Source organism: Puma concolor, chromosome A2 (assembly GCF_028749965.1).
Source record: "Puma concolor isolate L17-30 chromosome A2, mPumCon1.1.hap2, whole genome shotgun sequence".
NCBI classification, from domain to species: domain Eukaryota; kingdom Metazoa; phylum Chordata; class Mammalia; order Carnivora; family Felidae; genus Puma; species Puma concolor.
Genome location: NC_141668.1, coordinates 37,884,391 through 37,906,440, shown reverse-complemented (window position 1 = coordinate 37,906,440; position 22,050 = coordinate 37,884,391). Strand labels below are relative to the sequence as shown.

The 22,050-nt window shown below is 35.2% G+C and overlaps 1 long non-coding RNA gene and 1 pseudogene across 5 annotated transcripts in view; both read left to right on the top strand.

The window, feature by feature from the left end:
• Positions 1-22,050, top strand: part of LOC147583103 (uncharacterized) — a 623,699-nt gene that overhangs the window by 182,105 nt on the left and 419,544 nt on the right. The gene's annotated exons all lie outside the window — the stretch shown is intronic.
• On the top strand, positions 13,852-15,771 carry LOC147583105 (guanine nucleotide-binding protein G(I)/G(S)/G(O) subunit gamma-5 pseudogene; annotated as a pseudogene).

Genomic DNA, 22,050 nt, shown 5'->3' with positions numbered 1-22,050 from the left:
AATTTTATGACTATGATTCAAAATTCACTTTCTGTTATATTATTTAAATCCTTTTTGATCAGCTTGTTAGCTGTTGTTATTTCCTGGAGATTCTTCTGAGGGGAATTCTTCTGCTTGGTCATTTTGGATAGTCCCTGGGGTGGTGCGGACCTGCGGGGACTTCCCCTGTGTTGTGTGGTGTATAACTGGAGTTGGTGGGCGGGGCCGCAGTCCGACCTGATGTCTGCCCCCAGCCCACTGCTGGGGCCACAGTCAGACTGGTGTGTGCCTTCTCTCCCTCTCCTAGGGGCGGGATTCACTGTGGGGTGGCGTGGCCCGTCTGGGCTACTTGCACACTGCCAGGCTTGTGATGCTGGGGATCTGGCGTATTAGCTGGGGTGGGTAGGCAAGGTGCACGGGGGCAGGAGGGGCAGGCTTAGCTCCCTCCTCCTTAGGTGATCCACTTCAGGAGGGGCCCTGTGGCAGCGGGAGGGTGTCAGATCCGCTGCCAGAGGTTTGGCTCCACAGAAGCACAGAGTTGGGTGTTTGCGAGGAGCGAGCAAGTTCCCTGGCAGGAACTGGTTCTCTTTGGGATTTTGGCTGGGGGATGGGCGGGGGAGATGGCGCTGGCGAGCGCCTTTGTTCCCCACCAAACTGAGCTCAGTTGTCCGGGGGCTCAGCAGCTCTCCCTCCCTTTGTCCTCCAGCCTTCCCACTTTCCGAGCAGAGCTGTTAACTTATGACCTCCCAGACGCTAAGTCGCGCTTGCTGTCGGAACACAGTCCGTCAGGCCCCTCCGCTTTTGCAAGCCAGGCTCGGGGGCTCTGCTTGGCCGGCGAGCCGCCCCTCCGCCCCGGCTCCCTCCCGCCAGTCCGTGGAGCGCGTACCGCCTCGCCGCCCTTCCTACCCTCTTCCGTGGGCCTCTCGTCTGCTCTTGGCTCCGGCGACTCCGTTCTGCTAATCCTCTGGCGGTTTTCTGGGTTATTTAGGCAGGTGTAGGTGGAATCTAAGTGATCAGCAGGATGCGCGGTGAGCCCAGCCTCCTCCTACGCCGCCGTCTTCCTCCTCTCCAGTTAATTCTGACTCCCTTTATTGAAGAGTATATTTGAAACCAAAATCTGGGTTGGGTGTACATTGCTGCTGGGGTGTCATTGCTTCTAGATCCACTCAGATAACAGAGCAATGAAATATATGTGTGCATGGTAACTTGTGTGTGTGTTGTGTAAAGATGTTATCCAATGAAGATTTTGGAAAGTATGTTCAATGCAACAAATATTTATTGAGTACTTGCTTATTAACTATAAGGCATTTTGCTAAGCAAGGTATGAATACAAAATCTACAAAGGTAGAGCACCTGGGTGGCTCAGTTGGTTAAGCATCCAACTTTGGCTCAGGTATGTTCTCACAGCTCATGAGTTTGAGCCCTGCGTTGGACTGTGTGCTGACAGCTCAAAGCCTGGAGCCTGCTTCAGATTCTGTGCTTCCCTCTTTCTCTGCCCCTCCCCTGCTCACACTCTGTCTGTCTGTCTGTCTGTCTCTCTCAAAAATAAATAAAGGTAAAGAAGATGTGATTCCTGCTCCCAAGGAACTTGTAGGAAATATTAATTTTGATGAAGATTTATATACTATAACAAAACCCAAAATAGTAGTGGCTTAAATAAGATAACGTAGTTTTTTTTTTCTTTAAGCTATAATCTAGTATAAGTGGTTCAGGGTTGATATGGTGCAACCATGATGTCAAGGACCCAGGTATCTTCTAGTTGTCTATCTAGTTGCTTTACTACTCCTAGGACCAAATTGTTTCACAAACACTGTCACATCTGGATGATAGAATGCCAGAAGAAGGGATGGAAGGAAAATATATCACTCTCTTTAAGGTCACAATATGGAAATTACTCATATCACTTAAGTTGGCATACCCTTGATGAGATTTTTGTCATATGACAACACCTACATTCAAGGGAGGATGAGAAAGTAGTATTTAGATAGGAAGCCTATTCAAAGATTATATTACTGAACATAGGCAGGGAGTATGTTTCCACAAAGAAAATATAAGCCATTTTGAAGAATGACTATGAGGTAAAGAAGAATGTGATAGTCATTATTAAACAATGTGGTTTGGGAATTCAAAAAAGATAGAAGTTAATTATGGATTAATATACAGGAAAGTGTAGACACACTAATCTGAACATTTAATTATGGGTAAGAATTTGAAGGGCTGAATTCTAATTAGAGTCCAAAAGATACAGAGTTGAATTTGGTGAGGAGAAACTCCAGTCTAGTTTTAAGTCATGCTTCAAGAGTGAAAGTAGCTAAAGATAAAGCTAGAAAGGAAAGTCAACAGCCAGTTGTAGATGGCCTTTAATTTTAGGATATATTCTGGAATGAGATTTATGGATGGGGATTGCTAAATGTACAGCACATAATAGATTATTAATAAATATCACATTTCCTTACTTAAGGATTTAGATTTAATTCATTTAGATTTAATACATTTACTAGTCAATTATTTTTTTAAAAATGGAAGTAACTTCTATTACCTTACTTTGGAGAAGTTACTTCAGTAGTGGCCATCGGTCCTCCATGGCTGATGGGTCTCTCTCTCCCTGCAACAGATGCAGGGCAGTTGGCCTATGCTCACTCTCTCATGACCGAGTAGAAGGACTCTGTACACTCCCCCCAGAGGGCAGATATACCAGGTACCATATGCTTATGCAGAACAAAAGAGCATATATTGGGCTTATAAAGGGGAAAGATATTCCCACACAAGGTTATAAGCCCAACAGAAATCATGAGGGTTATCTCTTTGTAAGGAAGTGTTCCAATTCCCAGTCTTATTTGGCTGAGGGAGGGCCAAAAGGCTGCATGCCTTTCTCAGCACTACTTCCCACCATAATTTTAGAAAAAGTGTAAAGAAACTGATAAAAGATAAATTACCTAGATGTACTCCCTTTCTTTAAAATAACTGTTTGGAAAAATGTCACTAGACAATGCTACAACGTAGATCTTGCAGAAATAGCATATTCTGTTACATGTGAAAAATATAATTACTAAGCATTATATCATATTTATCTTCTTTTAATTATAAAGTACAAGATTGATTTAAGTATTATGGCACTGAAACAATTTATTTTTATGGCACAGTATGATTCACTGACTTTTTCTGTGTGTTTTGGTTTTGGTATTGCATTGATTTCTGTTTTTATCCTTTTATTATCCTTTTTATTATTTCTTGTATTTAATTTGAATGTATTTGCTCTTCTTTCTCAAGGTGAGAACTTAGTTCTTCAAATTTGTTCTTCCTTTAAAAAAAACAGGGGATCATGAGTGGCTCAGGCATTTAACCCTCTGCCTTTGGCTCAGGACATGATCTCGGGGTTAGTGAGTTGGAGCCCCATGTTGGGCTCTGCTGCTGACAGCTCAGAGCCTGGAGCTTGCTTTGGATTCTGCGTCTCCCCCCCTCTCTCTCTGCCCCTCCCCTATTCATGCTCTATTTCTCTCTCTCAAAAATAAACATTAAAGAGATGTTTGTTTTTGAGATAGAGAGCATGCACGTGTGTGGGAAGAAGCAGTGAAAGAGAGGAGGAGGGAGAAAGAGCATCTGAAGTAGTCTCTATGCTGAGACTGGAGAGCCTGATGCAGGGCTGGAATTCATGAACTCATGAAGTGTGAGGTCATGATCTGAGCCGAAGATGGACGTTTAACCAACTGGGCCACCCAGGCACCCCTAAATTTAATGCTTTTATAGCAGCCCACAAATTTTGATATATTAGATTTATATTTTCATTATATTAAAAATATTTTCTTATGTCCCTTTTGTTTATCTGTTTGAATCATGTGTTATTTGTAGATGTGTTACTTAATTTCTGAATATTTGGTTTGTTTCACATGTCTTTCTTTTACTTGTAGTTTCATTCTGCTGTGATCTGAAAATATACCTTGTACAATTTCAGTTCTTTTCAAAGTTTGTTGAGGTTTGTTTCATGGCCCAGAATGTGGTCTGTTTTGGTGAACATTCCACTGTATTTGAAAATAATGTTCATTGTGCTCTGATTAGGAGAGTGTTCTATAAATATCAACTAGTGTGATAGTATTCTTCAGGTGGGCTATATCTTTATGAATTTCTATCTACTTTTTTTGCCATTTACTCAGAGTGGAGTGTTTAAGTTTCCAACTATAACTATGGATATATCTATTTTTCTTCAGTTCTATCAGCATTCCCTCATGTATTGTGAAGTTTTGCTTTTGGGTACGTAAACATTTAAGATTGTTATGATCTGTATAATGGCGGTGAATCTATATAATTCATTAATTCTTGATAAATAGCTTTCCTTAAAATTATGTAAGTCTTAGTAATATTCCTTGTTACTGAAATCTATTTTTATCTGTTTCAGCTTTTTTTACATAGTACTTACGGGACATATCTTTTCTATCCTTTTACTCTATGTATGCCTTTATATTTAAAAATGTTTTGCAGTTTTAATAATTCTTTTATATCTTCCAATCTGACAAATTCTGCCTTTTAATTGAGATTTTTCACATCATTTAATTGTAACGTACCTACAGTTACTTACGTTGTTTTAAATCTGCCATCTAGTTGTTGTTTGTCCCATCTGTTTTTTGCTTTTTTAAATTATTTGTGTGATTTTTACAGTTTCCACTATGGATTGTTACTAATACACTTAAAATCATTTTTTAGCGAATGCTCTAGGATTTGCAGTGTATATTTGCAACTTAATCACTGTCAACCACAAAATATTACAATGTCACTCCATGTATAATTTAAGCAGCTTACAACACTATAGTTACATTTGCTCCTTCTCATTTTTATCTTATATTTTGTCACACATTTTGCTTCTTCGTATCTTACCCACATTTGTGTTACTATTTTTGCTTCACATGGTTAGTTATCTTTAAAGTGACTGAAAATAAGGGAAAAAGGTCTTTTATGATTACCTTCATTTTACCATTTCTAGGGCTCCTTGTTTCTTTGTGTACATTGACATTTGCATCTGGTACCACATTTCTTCTGCTTGAAGAACTTCCTTTAACATTTCTTATGTGTGTGTGTGTGTGTATGTGTGTGTGTGTGTGTGTGTGTGTGTATTGACAATGAATTCATCTTTGGCTGATCTGGAAAAAAAACTATTTTGCTATCATTTTTGAAAAATACTTATATTGGGAATGGAATTCAGAATCAGATTTTTTCTCTTTCAGTGCTATAAAGATACCATGCTGTTGTATTCTGACTTGTTTAGCTGCTGGTAAGGAGTTTGTGGTAAACTTTATCTTTGTTTCCCTCTCAGCCTGCTTCAAGTTTTTCTCTTTATTTTTCAGCGGCTTGACTATGGTATGTCCAGTTTTCTGTCCTATTGTTTTGGGGATGTTTTCCCACAGCTCTTGAATTCTTTATTTTGTTTTTTTCCAGTCATTTTTTTAAAAAAATTCAGTTTGGATGATCTATTTAGGTTCATGTTTAAGTTTACTGATTACTTAGTCATTTCTGCTCTGGTAATGAGTACATCAAAGGAATATGTCATCTCTGTTACTCTGTTGTTATTATTATTATTATTATTATTATTATTTTAGCATTTCCATTAGACTCATAGTTTTCATCTGTCTGATGAAATCCCTTATCTGCTCATACATATTATCTATCTTTTCTTCTGATCGTTTAATGTATCTGTCATGGTTATTTTTATGTTTTTGTCTGATAGTTCCAACTTATGGATTGACTCTAAGTATGCTTCTATTGATTGCTTTGTCTCTTCACAATGAGTCATTGTTCATGCTTTTTTCTGTTGCTTGTCTCATAATTTTTTATTGAATGCTTTTATTATATATAGAATAATTGAGACTGAGGTTAGTAGTATTTATGACAGAAATGCCTCTTCTGTGGTCAAATCCTTGGTTTGAATCAATCTAATCAGGAATTGAGCAGAGTTTTGATTTTTTGTGATCCCTTCAGTGCAATATAAGCTTCAAATTTATCCAATGGTTGGAATATATTTGTCTTGTAAAATTTTGTTAAAATTTTAGCTTATTTATTTTTATCTGCTTGTTGAAGGCCATCTCTTTCTTCTGTGCCTTAACATAGGTGAAATGATTTATGTCTTCTGTCTCTAAGAGGGTTGTCACTCTGTAGAATTTAGTTTCTTTGGTTGCATGGAAATCCCAGTTCTCTTCTGGGTTCTGGAAAAGTTATGGTTTTGTAGATTATTTGTCTTTCTCTTATTATTAGTGTGAAAGCAACATTCTCTTGTGGCTTTCTACATTTGTCTTAAGTGAAACCAACTAATTATGATAGATTCTTATTTTTATGCTGTCTTAAGCATTAAACATTTTCTTCTTATTTTATTCAGAATTTTAGTTGTTTTCAGTGGAAAGGTCTTCAGGGTGTTTAGGTTTTTATGCCACTGGAATAATACCGATTAAGTCTTAAAGTTGATAGTAAAACTATATGCTTAAATATTTGCTAAATATATAAGGACAATCACTAAAGCTTTATAATAACCATATATAATTCCCAACCCATTTATTTATTTATTTATTTATTTATTTATTTTTTATTTATTTTTTAATATATGAAATTTATTGTCAAATTGGCTTCCATACAACACCCAGTGCTCATCCCAAAAGGTGCCCTCCTCAATATCCATCACCCACCCTCCCCTCCCTCCCACCCCCCATCAACCCTCAGTTTGTTCTCAGTTTTTAACAGTCTCTTAAGCTTTGGCTCTCTGCCACTTCCCCAACCCATTTAAAAAACACACCAAATTTTACTAATTTGACTAAAGGCAGGGCAACAAATAACATTACTTTTCATCTAATTAAAAAAAAAAAAGACTTTTATGTATTATTTCACAGGACCTTCTAGAATAGGAAACATTCTACATATGTTTTTAATTTTGTTTCTAAAATCAAAGTTTTCTAGAAACAGTGTAATATTGTCTTCTCTGAAGGTACTAATGGAAAATTTTCATTTCTCTTAAAGTCTGCGCTGGAGAAAGGGACTGGCATTTTATTAGGCTGTTCATTATTAGCATTGTTATTCATCATTAGCTCTTCAACAGCATTTATTAAAAATGAAAATCTAACATTAAGGGGAGATTATTACTGAATGGTGGGATTTTGAGTACGTTTTTTTCCCCAGGAAAAATATTTTTTTCTGAACTTTGCTTTTAGTACTAAGAGCAATGTCTTTTAAGTGCTGTGAAAATCTATTATACTTTCATGTTTGTGCTACACAGTTCAAAAATGCAGTCAGTGTCATTTCCCTCTTTGCAGTCATTTTGTTACAGAAATAATGGAGAAATATGTTGCCACAAAGTCATCTTTATGTAGATGAGCTGGTAGTGGTGATAAAGACCTTGAAATGCTCAGTTAATTCTCAAAGTTTACTTCAGGGTATTTACATTCATCACTCCTGAACAAGATAAAGATGTTATAGTTATCTTTGTTTTTTTTTTTTTCTTAAAATTCTGAATTGTCTTATGACGAATATACATATATATATGCATATATATATATATATATATATATATATATATATATATACTTGAAACTTGTTATTCTCTCATAGCAGCCTCCAGCTTTAAAATTCAATGAGTCTTTAGTATCAGTTATTAAAGGGGCCTTTAGTATATGGTGAATCTGTCTTACATTCTGTCCCAAAAGATTTTCTAATTGAAGTATCACTATATGGCAGATCCCTAGCATAGAACCAAGAATGGTGAGATATGGTAAGCCTTCATAGTCTTTGTAACATGCTTCCTGGAAAAAAAAAGAACCTTCTCTCTCTTGTGCAGTGTGATGAACAACTTAAAATCATACTGTTTGTAAGCTCTCTGATTTAGAATTCATGCCTATAAATCGCCTTTAATATGTAAATGTCTTGAGGAATCATTTGTAGAACATTCAGTTTAGAGGGTATGTTTATATCCACTTAGAATAATACTCTGAGTTAGGTTGAGTTTATTTCCATCCTGCAGAGGAAAAACAAAACAAAACAAAACCACAAACAAATACACACACACACACACACACACACACACACACAAAGTATGGAAAGATTTTTCAGCCATCCTAGCATGGATATTAATTAAATAACAGTGAGACCTCCATTCTTCCAGTCATTCACTTTATCTCTAAGAAGATCTCTCTCTCTCTCTCTCTCTCTCTCTCTCTCTCTCTGTCTCTCTAAATATGTTTTATTGTCAAGTTAGCTAACGTACAGTGTACACAGTGTGCTCTTGGTTTCGGGGGTAGATTCCTGTGATTCATCATTTACATACAACACCCAGTGCTCATCCCAACAAGTGCCCTCCTCTTTTAATATAGGCGCGCTGTTAGATACTGATAACACATAGATGAAACCTGTAATTCCTGACTATAAAATGATTATATAGTTGTAATTTTAGTCTGATAGAAAAGCAGAAGCTAAAGTAAATAATGAGTACAATAAAATAATGGTTTAATGTGAGTGTGGACATAATACAGCAAAAGCACAGGCAAAGGAAAACCTAATTGTATTGAGAAGTATTAGGAGAGACATCCTTGAAAAAGTATACAGAACCCTTGAATAACCCCTGAAAGAAGGAGTAGTTTTGCTAGTCACTTATCAGGGGCTAAGGATTGGATGGAGAGCAGAGTTTTTTAAGTTGTGTGAAATGGCATGTCCAAAATCTGAGAAGATATGGAAGTTTGAAACATTAGGGGAACTTCCAGTATTTCTGGACTCATGGAGCAGAAATTTGAGTGCAGAGATGGAAGAAAAGGAGGCTGGGGATTGGAATAGGCCAAGTAGTCAAAGATTTTCCAAGGTTTAGGCTTCTACCTTAGAAAGTAGGTGGCCATTGAAAAGTTTAAGATAAATCAGAGGATTTGATTGGCATTTCAAAAATATAACTGTATTTTCACTGTGGTAGATATAACCATATGGGGCAAGATTTACTCATTCCTTGTATATTCTCTGAGCAGTGTTAGAGAATGGGCACTGTGTGAAGCCCTAGGAGTGTAAGTATAACACACTCCAGTGGGGTGAGGTGCACAAAAACCAAGCAAATATATACCCTTTAGAAATTAGAAACTCAATGAAAGAAAGGGCTGTAGCTGGAATGGTCAGGGAAGGACACTCTTAGAACTTTCATTGCTATAAGCAACATATTATGTGTGGCAAGCCTTACAAGTAATTATAGCAACTAGATTGTCGTGGCACTTGAGTTGAGAGTGCTGAGGAACTCTCAGGTAGTATTCAATCTGGAATTTGTTCTGTTACACCCCAATCTGGAAGATTTATAAAAACCTTTTCACTGCAGGTGTACCCAGAAAAAATATTTTCATAGTAAGTATTTTTCAAGACTTGAGTTGAAAAATAGTCACACTTTTGAAGGTTATTCCTTGGTATGAATCTTCAAATAGGAATAGAAGTACTTGAGGTCTTTATTTAAAGATTTAATTTTGAGCAGTTACAAAGGTGTGGAAAGATACCGCACTGAAGTTAGAGTTGGAGGCCTGATACAACAGAATAATAAGATCTGAACTGGCAGAGATGACAATGAGCCATGGACTGGGGTGCTATACTAAAAGTGGGCCAGGGCGTAGTGTAGGAACAGCTGTCACAGAGAAATCTCCAACATGGAGCAGACATTTTATAAGCTTCTCTGGTCAGTGATGGGGGATATGTGATTCAGAACAGAATCATAGCCGATTATTTTTTATTTTACTGTGTGTGTGTGTGTGTGTGTGTGTGTGTGTTATTTCTTCTCTAACAACTGTATTTTATATGTGTGATTTTTAAAATTTTATTATGTCTATCTATATGCATTTAAGATATATAGTATAAAAATTATAAAATATAGATTTTAGTGTGTAGATTCTGTTTTTCATAACTAAAAAATTTTAAATGATATTCCAAGTAATCTTTTACCAACTTACCTGGATGGGTTAGATTCTGTAGCAATTGTATATACAAGGTGGGCAATACCTGATGATATATGAGCAAGGCCTGTTCCTGTATGGCATGTTGGCAAGTAGTTAATATTTGTTAAATTAAAGGCATGTTTATGTCCTTTGGAAACTGTCATATAATAGTGACTAAGAGTGTTGGCTCAGCTCTCAGATGGCTTGGATTCCAATCCTGAATACGCCATTTGTTAGCTTGAACTTTAGGAATGTTACCACCTAGTCTTGCTTTCAGTTCCTTTACATTTAGAATGGGGAGTGAAATTCTACCTATATATAGGCAGGTTTTAAGAATTCACTGAGACAATTCACAATCTCTGCCACATGTTAATTGCTCAGTGTTTTAACTTCTGATTATTTAGCAAAAATATGTGCAGAGTTTCAGTAAAGAAACATTATTTACTGTATAAAATCAAAAGTAAAGTCAGGAAAAATGGGCTCATTTTGCTCTGAATAAAGTAACAATTTCATGTTCAGTTACAAAGTCATCTTGTGATGAAAATGAGGAGGAAAAAACCTCTAACTTTTATCCAGTTCAAGAAGTCTAATTCAAAAGCTTTCAGGGGCACCTGGGTGGCTCAGTTGATTAAGTGTGGGGACTCTTGATTTCAGCTCAGGTCATTATCTCATGGTCCTGAGATCAAGTCCCTCTGTCCTGCTCTGTGCTGGGTGTGGAGCTTGCTTGAGATTCCTTCTCCTTTTGCTCCTCCCCTGCTCACTCTTTCTAAAACAGGGGGTGCAGGATTAAAAAAAAAAGCTTTAGGTAATCCAGGTTCAGCAATGTGGATATATAGATAACACAGTATTCATATGGTATTCATTTTTAATGGGTTTATCTAGTTGACCCATTGCTAGTTTTTATTAGCATTATCATTTGGATGGTCATGAATATGTTGGTTGAAGACTAAAATCTCTTAGCATGATTTTACTTAAGTGATTTCAAGAAATGTTCCAAAAGTCAAAGTTCATATTTATAAACTAAAATGCAAATAAAAGGGAATAAACAATAATATAGTAAATGAACTTTTGTTTAGTAATGTGTTCCCATTAGAATTATTGTCTTATTTGAGGAGAATAGTGGTGAAGAAAAAAAGAATAAACCTATATAAAAATTTTTCTTGTTTTTTTTTTAATAATTTAGAAATGATGTCAGAATACAAAACTGATGACCACTATTTTACTTCACTCCTAGATATGTTTGAAATGTATCTGAAAAAAAAAAAAAAAAAAAAAGAAAGAACTGTATCTGAATATTTAGGAACACAAAGAAATCTTGCTATTTCCAGGTCTAAAATGTTTGGCCACGTCAGGTAAAAATACCCTGTAATGAAATTAACTTTATTTTTTAAAAATTATTTGTACTTCTGTATGTCTTTAGAATATTTTAAACACCTTGAGAATAGTGACTATGTCTTACTCATTTTCTATTTCCTTAATGGTAAGGTACATCAAACTGTTCAACTCTCATAATGTTCATGACAATTTCACTTATACCAAATTTTACTCCAAACATAATGTGTTCTAATTGATTCTAATGTGAATAGTTATAAAAATATCTTCATTTAGAATTTCACTAAGAGATAGATTTTTCTGTCATACTAGGGCTTACTAGGAAGATGAAAGTGTAGGATGTTTTTAGCCTGTACTGACAGGGTTTCCAATCTGATATTTATTGATCTTTTGTAGATAATACTAGCTATTAGAAAGGTTGAAAAAATATATTTGAAAGACCTGTACTACAAATGAAAAAGAAAAGAAACAACTGAAATTAGTTTTTCACAGCTATAAAATAATGAAAGCCAAATTTTGTTTGAAACAAGGTATATATTCTTTATTTTGAAAATAGTAAAGTTGAACAGATAGGCATTTAAAAACAATCTTCATGTGCAGTCTGTATTTTGAATAAGAATTGGTGTTGATGTTGAGTTTGGGGAAAAAAATCTTTGAATGAGTTATGAACATTTACAGTTAATATTTTGATTGTAAAGTGTGCTTAGATACAGATATATAGAATATAATTATTTTGGCATTATTTCAAACAGAATACTTGAACTCTTTTAAAGTGTTATATTTTTCTCTTTAATGTCAGTAATAACTTAATTTTCCATTGAAAACAACATCACTAATGTTAGACCAGAATCCCTAACAGAAAAGCTAAACACTGTTAGTACTATGAGTTTGATCTAACCCTTTAATCCTCAGATATCCCTTTAAAAAAAAAGAAAAAATTTCCAGGAGCAAACACTTCATTAAAACATCATGACTTATGCACTCCTTTTCCTCAACATCTTTCTCTTGGCAATGGAGAATAGATTTTTTACTGAATTTTGACTAAGTGGGCATAAAAATGAATCTAATGCTTTGCCATTTTTGTTTTATTTGGAAAATGTTAAGAATTCAAAGTTTTATAATACATTCTAAGTGGCTTTTATATCTGGAGAGTAAAAGCCTTCAAGAGTGTTCCTAACATCCTACTTATACTTTCGCTAGGAAATGTTTGACTCTATATGCAACTTAAAAAAAAAAAATATTTATTTTGAGAGAGAAAGAGAGCATAAGCAAGGGAGAGGCAGAGAGAGAGAGAATCTCAAGCAGGCTCCACATGTCAGCACAGAGCCGGATGTGGGGCTCAAACCCATAAACTGTGAGATCATGACCTAAGCGAAAACCAAGAGTTGGACGCTTAAGCCACTGAGCCACCCAGGTACCTGACTCTATATGCAACTTTTAAAACTGATATTTTGTCAACCACTGAATTCTAACTAACATTGTTTATCATTGGCAAATATTTCAATATTGTCTTTTCTGTGAAAAATGTTAGTGTCATGTGGAAAGACAATTACATCCTTCAGCCCTACCAGACTCAGTCCTTATATTTTTTCTGGGATCATTTCTGTCTCTCTTAATTTACTTATGGAAGTGGATATAGCAACTAAGACTACAATATAATTGTATATCTTGCTGCCATAAGAGGATTTTATTTTTAAGAAGACATCATTTTCTGCTTCAGGATAGAAGTAGATATTTTTTAGTGTCATATTTGTCCTAAATCCAGCTGTGCTACCGAGGTATCTGGTTTTCATTATTTTTGATGAGGAGAGCACTGTTCCTAAACTCAAATAAAGAAAGACATGTGAGTATGTTTGGTTGATGTTACAATTCAACACTTAAGCTTATTATTAGCTATGACTTTCTACATCCTGGAGTCCACATACTTTGCCATTTCTGAAATCTGAACTCAGGTACACAGGACAGTTCTTTAAACAGAGACACAAAAAATTATTATTCCAAAGTTATTATTTTAATCAAATGCAATTGGAACTCAGCAATTTTGAAATGTGTCATTTTCCCCCAAAGGAACTTCTGGGAACAGTGCCCAAATAAACTTTTATCTTCTGAAACAAAACTTGAAGTTTAGCAAAGATGTATTTCTTACCACACATACATATCATTATATGAAAAAATTAAAGACATCACATCATCCCTAGTGTCCGGATTAGTTGAGTTAGTATTAAATTTTAAATGAGAAAAGAAAATTTGTGTTAAATTGAGAGTCTCCCCCCAAAGAGAGTATTCCATTGCTAAGGGAAATATGTCACTAGAAGACAAATAGAGTTTATTTCAGAGATATTTGTGATCATTGTTTCTTAACCTTACCAAAAATGTCTTGATGTTTATCTAAATTTAGATAAGAAAAGATAAAAATAATGGTTTAAAAAGTAGTTTACTTATTTCATTTATAAGGAACATTGTGTGTGCATCTGATTTATATCTATTTGTCTTTGCTCTTATTAATCTTTGTATCAGTCAATACACCCTTGAGAATTTTGTAATTCTCCATATATAACCACATATATATATAACCACATATATAACCACACATATATATATATATACACTCACATATAACCAATGTGAGTAACTTCTATATCTTTAAGTACAAATATCTTTGGTCATATGTGATCTGTGAAATCATAGGTATTAATATCATTAAAATGAATCATTTGGAAACTTAACATTTGTGTATGGATTCCAAGGAAAGCTCAATTTACACTAATTCTGCTGCATGAAGACAATTGAAATGTCTTATATCTAAAGTCCAGCATTTATATTCTTTCTGGTTATTACTGACTCATTAGGGACAAAGCATTGACAAAGGTCCTAATGAAATTAGATTATGTTGTTATGGATTCAGTGATTTAAAACATAATTTGCACAATTTTCACTCTATACCAACATAAATTAAAATTCTTAAGTACTACCTCCATCTTGGTATCCCTCTGCTCAGAAAAATTTTGCTAACCCCCAAAATTCTATAGTGAAATTATTGCCTTTTGATATAGGAGGAGCTTATTTTACTGTATGCCTACCTGTATTTTCTATTTAAGCTTTGAGCACATTCATACATAAATTCTCACAAGTAGTCTTATTTATTTATTTGTTAACTTCTGAAATTCAGTCTTTTCATTTCTAGCTCCCCAATTAATCATCCTTGGTGAATCAGGTGTAGAGGCTGGAAATTCAGCACCATGGATAGTTTTGTGTTGTTGAAGTCATTGGCTTCCTTTGATAGAGAGTCAGCCTTGCCTGACCTATGTATCCACCACTGATGAATCTACTGGCTCTCTGGAGCACAATGTCTGGTTCCTCCACCATCACCACTATGAAGAAAATGGTTCAACAGCTCTGACTGGTAGCCTAGTCAGGCTCAACCACGTGAAGGTTTCCTAGGCAGCTACAGATTTGAAACAATTCTGTCTGCAGAATGCTCAACATGACCCCCTGCTGACTGGAGTATCTTCAAGTATAAATTCCTTCAGACTCCAGAATGTCTGTTCATTTTTGTATGAATCTTTGGATGGTTTTCTAAACCACTTTTCATGAACAGTGAATATTCAAAAGAGAACTAAATTTGAAGCCTGTACAAAAGCTTATCCCTATAACACATGCTATACTATACAAACTTCTACTTTTATCAGTCCTTAACATCTACTTTAAATTTTCATAAATTTCTATTTCACAGGGATAATTCTTTTATACACACTGGCAGCAGCATTCAATAAAATACTGAGTGTAAAAAGATAGAGTCAGCCTTGATAACCCTGCTTTTTTGAAAAAAATTTTATTGCAGTATAATTAACACACAATGTTATATTAGTTTCAAGTAGATAATATAGTGACTATGATTCAGCAATTCTATGCATTGCTTACTGCTAATCAAGATAAGAGTCTTAATCCCCTTTATCTATTTCACCCATCCCCCACCCCCATGCCCCTAGCAACCACCAGATTGTTTTGTTTTTAAGAGTCTGTTTTTTGCTTGTTTGTTTCTTTGTTTAGTTTCTTAAAGTCCACATATTAGTGAAATCATATGGTATTTGTCTTTCTCTGTTTGACTTATTTCAGTTAGCATCATATCTTCTAGGTCCATCCATGTTCTTATAAATGAGAGCTCTCAGTCAGAATTTTTGTGGATCCTCAAACATCCAGTTTACATTCTTGACTTTACTTTGAGTTTAACCCACGAATGTCAAGGAAAGCCTATTCTCTTAGGTGTTTGCACTCCAAGTCATGTTGGCAGTGAAGTATGTCTTTTACATACATAATGTCTTTATCTGCATTACAGTCTGTAAGGTTTTTGACAGAGATCTATAGTTTATACAGCCTTATTAACTTATTGGCAGAGTCCAACTATATGTGTGTGTGTTGGACATAACTGGGTCCACTTTTCATGTTTCAAGATGAATAATTTGCCTAGTTTTTCTTAGCTTTCCAGTTTATATTTACATTTAACCTGGCTGCATCTATTTTTGTAGTCAATTCTGCTTGACTAAACTACTCTTTATATTTTTCCTTCTTCCTGATTTCTCTCTTCTTCTTTTTTTCTGTATTGTTTACTTTATCCCCTTTACTGGGACATGGATTCAACATGGTATCCTAAATTTAAATTTTAAATTTAAATAAATAAATAATTTAAATTAAATAAAATTTAAATTAAAAAATTTTTTTTTTTTAGGGAGAGAGAGAGTGTAAGCGGGGGGGGGATGACAAAGGGGGAGAGAGAGAGAGAGAAAGAGAGAGAGAATTTTAAGCAAGCTCCGCACTCACTGTGGATCCTGATATGGGGCTCCATCCCACAACCCCAGGATCATGACCTGAGCCAAAACCAAGAGTCAGATGCTTAACTGATTGAGCCACCCAGGTGCCCCAAGAAATAGGTTTTGACAATGAAAATTATCGTGGTCTTCCTGTAGTCAAAGTTGTATAAAAAAATAAGCATTTAAAAATTTATAAATTTTAAGCTACTTTTACATTAGCAATACGAGGGATGTTAAAGAAATATGCTACATGACTTACTGTTGAGTAATATGCAAACTAATCAGAAATATAAGAAAGCAGGCACATTAATTTAGAAAAACAACATAAAGCAGAATAAGGACCAAATACTATGAAGAAATGGCTCCTGGGTAGGTTTTTGTTGACATGGAAATTTTTAGTTCTCTTGCTGAAATTTCTAATGTATGCCTTCACTTGCATGGAATTGATTGAATTAACATTTAATTAACATTCAGGCTTTAAAACCAAAGCTTCTATGTAAGATTTCATTAGTGAAAAAGAAAGAGTACAACTCTGCTTTCCTCATCATCCCCAGACTTCTATCCCCCTACTCCTTGATCCTAGGCCAATAGGGCTCCTCAAGGTCAGGCCTTTTGGTCATGTAAATCCAACAAATAGGAACACTATGTAGGCAGAGGTTTAGTTCTTTTTAGGCTGTTATGAGATGTTTACCCTATGGACAATGAGTTGATTGAAGTGTGAACAGGTCTTCCCTGGAGAGTCAGGGTCTTTTGTATAGGATCCTTCTATCTATAATACTTGCAACCAACTTGGATGGGGATTTCTATTAGAGGGATTATGTAGCATAAATATAATTTCAAACTTTCCACCTTTCCCTTCTCCATGTTTTTTTTAATGGAATATTTCTGTTACATGTTAACCCACTATTGGGCATGAATCTGGATAGGCAGGTCTCTGAACACATTGCTCCGGCAAGACATTACAAGATAGCTGATGGTTCATTTTTATTATCACTGGTCAGTTTATGCTTGTAGCTAACACATCTTCTGGTTGACAGTTTCTTAACAGGCCTTATATAGGGAAAGTATTTATAAAAAGTAGTAGTGAGGTACAGCTTTAACTGCGAACTTTTTGAAGAGATGTTAGTACTTAAATACATGAAGTGATGCAAACTATTAAACTTAGAGTCAGCAGATATAAAATTAGTTCTGCACAGTAGCTCTACTTCACCTGAATGTCATATGAGTGACATAATGTGTAAGTGATTTTAAACTGTAGAGTGTCATAAAATGTGAGACCCTGAAATTATTGTTTGTCATTGATAGTAATATGTTTTTATTCAGACATGGCTGTTTAGAGCAAGGTATACTGGTAAGATTTCAGGAAGTTTCATTATGGAAGTTGGTCTTGATGTAGGCTGCAAAGAAAATAAGAGTTGGATAATCCATGGAGAAAGAAAATTTTAAAGGTAGAGGAAACAGGATGATCATAGCCTCATAGACTAAACTGAGCAGATTGGGGAACAGTAAGATAAATACATGGTCAGCTGGTATGAAGAATGTATTGAAAGAAGTGAGAAAATATATACTTACTTGTGATTAAAGAGATCTTTTTCCTAAAGAGATTATAAAGATACATTAGATTGTGATGACCAAAGGAAAAGAGGAAAGTATCAAATACACATTAAATTGTCCCTAATATCAGTCAACATTTTAAAATGCTTTTTTCAAGTAAGAAGGAAGGGGTATTTTCATTTACTGCCTCTCGTAGCACTTTTAACAACCATAGAATATAAGATATATTATTTTCCCAGAATTACATATAGACTGAAGCTTAGCTATCTTAGTTAACTAGCTTAATGACACAAAAATGTTTAGGTGTAGAACTGGGATTTGAACTCTGGCATTTTTAGTTTGGAGTACAGAGTCATTTTTTTCCCCTCTGCCCATTTTTTAAAAAAATTAATTCCCGTGTAGCTAACATACAGTGTTATATTAGTTTCAGGTGTACCAGATAGTGATTCAGCAGTTCTATACATTACTCAGTGTTCATCAAGACAAGTGTGGAGTACAGACTCTTAATCATAAAGCTATACTGCCTCTCTTGGCCAAAAGACTAAATGATAGTATGTAGGAATAATGAATAATTAGCTTCCAAAACTAACACAGCTTTAATAATTCTTAAGATAAAATATTTCACATGCAGAAACAAGAATATAGAATATTTTCACTCTCACACACAGGCTTAAGAAATTTTAATATTGTAACAACATTTGTTTAACATCATCAAATTAAAGAAAATATAGTTATAGTTACTGCCTTCTGGGAATTCTTCCTGATCCTAATTCCCTCACTTACTAGAAGGAAAAACTAAGAATTCAGTATTTATTAGCCTCGTGAAAGATTATTGTTAAAAAATAAATTTATTCCATAAACTATTGTATCAAAATCATATATGATCATTTTTAAAATTTTAAATGTTATGTGAATGGCATGCTAAGTTTGAAATATTTTTGAGGTTAATGCATGATTATACATATACCTCTTAGTTTATTCATTTTAACTTATTCAGAGTCTTCTATTTTATGATTAGACCACAATTTTTCTGTTTTATTCTTCATTTTTCCCCAATTTTTCTGCTTTATAAACAATGCTGTCATGCATACAAGGATTGAAACATCCTCCGATTCGGTTACTCCTTTTCTGCATGTAAGGAGCTTAGAAGTCGCCATTCTATCCTAACAAGAAGTAAAAAGCTGGAAAGACTGAAAAGTCAGCAACTTTTCTTGGATCTGTAAGAGATGGGAGAACACAGAGTAAATCACTGTGCCCTGTGATGATGCTCCCAAGATTGGAGAGACAGGCAGGTGGATACAGGGATCATGGCTTCTCAGAGCAGAGACTTACCAGTGGAAAGTATAAGGGCAGGAAACTTGAACTGTAATTAACAGATTGTTGGAAGCTCAGTGTGGACAACTCTGAGAGTTAAAAACTCCAGGTTGACCCTGTCATAGGGGAATCTCTAGATCGCTGTGAATATTACTTCCAGGAGCTTGACCAGTTCTCAACAGTAAATATTGGAGAAAAATTCCTTCCTTTTTTCTAGCAGGGGACGAGGAAAAGGAACCATTTTGAAATACACCAGAGCACTCAGGAGAAATTAATCATCTGGTGTCTATTGTGCTGGGGTTTTATGAAAGCCTAACTTAGTTGGCTGGGGAGGAAATAATTCCAATCAGATCTAGATTCCATATAAGAGAAGAGAAATATCTAACTTTAATCTACTCTAGCCATCTTGTCCTATTTAAGTTGGGGGGCGGTATTGAGAAGCATGTGTGAAGTCCACAGTCCAGAGGCACAAGTTCATAAAAGACTGAGACTTAATTATAGGACTATAGAGTGCTTCCCTCCCTCAACAGATTACCATCACATCACTAAAGGACTATTTACAATAGCTCCTTTTATTCAGGGTATCATGTCCAGCTACCAGGAGAAAGTTACAAGGCATACTAAACGGCAAGACAATACAATTAAGTGAGACAGAGCAAGCACCAAATCCAGACATGGCAGGGATATTGGAACGATCAGATTAGGAGTTTAAAACATCTATGATTAATATGCTAATTACTCTAAGGGGTAAAGGAGATGGCAAGCAAGAACAGATGGGTGATGTAAGCAGAAAGATGGAAATCCTGACAAAGAATCAAAAAGAAATGCTAGAGATCAAAAATACAGTGACAGAAATGAAGAATAACCTTTGATTAGTAGAGTAGGTTCCTCCTATATTTATATGGTCTTTATAAAGACATGCTATAAATACCTGGACATTTCCTGGTTAACAAGATGTACAGAGGAATGAGATAGTGGGTGCCAAATGTGTCTCACAGGGAGTTATTGAATACTAATATATATTGAGGTTTTCATTCATTATCAGGACTGCAGTGTAGGTGTGGCTATTTAAATGCATCATGCTTTTAGAAACCCATCTTTGAAGTTCTTCATGTAGGAAAAAGAACCCTTGATATCATGGGCAGCAAAGCACTTAACTTTTATTCAGTGTACTCTAGGGGTAATTCATCTCCCAGAGAATTTCTAAGGCTGCTAATTCTAACAATTGGTACACTTCTATTGGACTTGACCTTTATAGTTTGGTCTCAAAACTATAGGCTGATTTTGTGAAGAATGGGTGGAAGTAAAGCAGTGAAGCCTTGTTTCTCTCATTTGTTGCACTTCTATCTAACCTGAGTCCAGGTGAGCTGGAGAGCTGGCTTTCTATATTTTAGGTTGTTACATATAATGTTTATTTCAGCAGCAATAGCTATATCTACTCAACTGCCCTTGAACCTTTGCAGAAAAGTTTCATATGTTCATATTCTTGTTTCAGAACTTTGTTGCTTAAAAATTGCTCAACTGCTTTACTAAAAGTTGGCTTGATTTTCCTTACTGAAATCTGTAAACCTGCCAAGTTTGAATTTTATGGCTTTAGAAGATATATGTATACACACACACGCACACACACACACGCATATATATATATATATGCGTGTGTGTGTGTATTCTCTGCATGCTGGCAAAAAGGTCAGTGTTCTTTTTCAAACTTGTATTTCATAGGTAGTTATGTGGCTTAATTTAAAAATTATAGGTAAACATAGGTTGGAATCATAAAATTTTGGAATAATCACATTAGCCAATTTCTGAAAAAATAAACCTGTGAATCAAGGTTTTTAGCCTTAACTATTGTCACATATTTTCCATATTGCATAATGTGTGTGGGGGAAGCCTTAGACAGTAAGAAAATAATTTGAATCCAATTTGAATTTATTTTTCTGTATAGTGTAAGAAAGTGGTCCAGTTTCATTCTTTTACATGTTGCTGTCCAGTTTTCTCAACATCATTTGTTGAAAAGACTGTCTTTTTTACACAGGATATTCTTTCCTTTTTAATTTTTTTAATGTTTATTTATTTTTGAGAGATAGAGAGAATGAGCAGGAGAGGGGCAGAGAGAGAGGGAGACACAGAATCTGAAACAGGCTCCAGGCTTAAACTGTCAGCACAGAGCCCAACGCGGGGCTGGAACCCATGAACTGTGAAATCACGGCCTGAGCCAAAGTCAGACGTTTAACTGACTGAGCCACCCAGGCGCCCCTCCACTGGATATTCTTTCCTGCTTTGTGAAAGATTAACTGAACATTTAATTGTGGGTTCATTTCTTGGTTTTCTATTCTATTCCATTGATGTATGTATCTATTTGTATGCCATTCCATACTATCTTGATCACTACAGCTTTGTAATATAACTTGAAGTCCAGAATTGTGATGTCTCCAGCTTTGCTTTGCTTTTTCAAGGTTGCTTTGGTTATTGGGGCTCTTTTGTGGTTCCATACAATTTTTAGGATTGTTTGCTACCTCTGCAAAAAAAATGCTGGTGCTATTTTGATAGGGATTGCATTAAATATGTAGATCAAAATAAAAAGCTTCTCCATAGTGAAGGAAGCACTAAAGGAACTAAAGTAAACAAAACTAAAGGCAACCTATGGAATGGAAGAAGATATTTGCAAGTGATATATCTGGTAAAGGGTTAGTATCCAAAATCTATAAAGAACTTATAAAACTCAACACCCAGAAAACAAATTATCCAATTAAAAGTGGATAGAAGTCATGAATAGGCACTTTTCCAAAGAAGACATCTAGATGACCAACAGACACATGAGAAGATGCTCAACATCACTGATCACCGGGGAAATACAAATCAAAACTACAATGAGGTATTACCTCACAGCTGTCAGAATGGCTAAAATCTGCAATACAAGAAACAGCAGGTATTTTCAAGTATGTAGGGAAAAGGACAACTGTTTCTAAATATATTAGATTTGGTTTTTATTGTAGAGCACACATATCAGGGCAAAGCACTACACACACAACTACAGATTATATTTGGGAAAAAAACTAAAACAAACAAACAAAAAAACCCAAAACTGCAAATGCGTTAGTTATGCAATCCTGACTTGAATCTATGGTGGCAAAGGAGTTCTG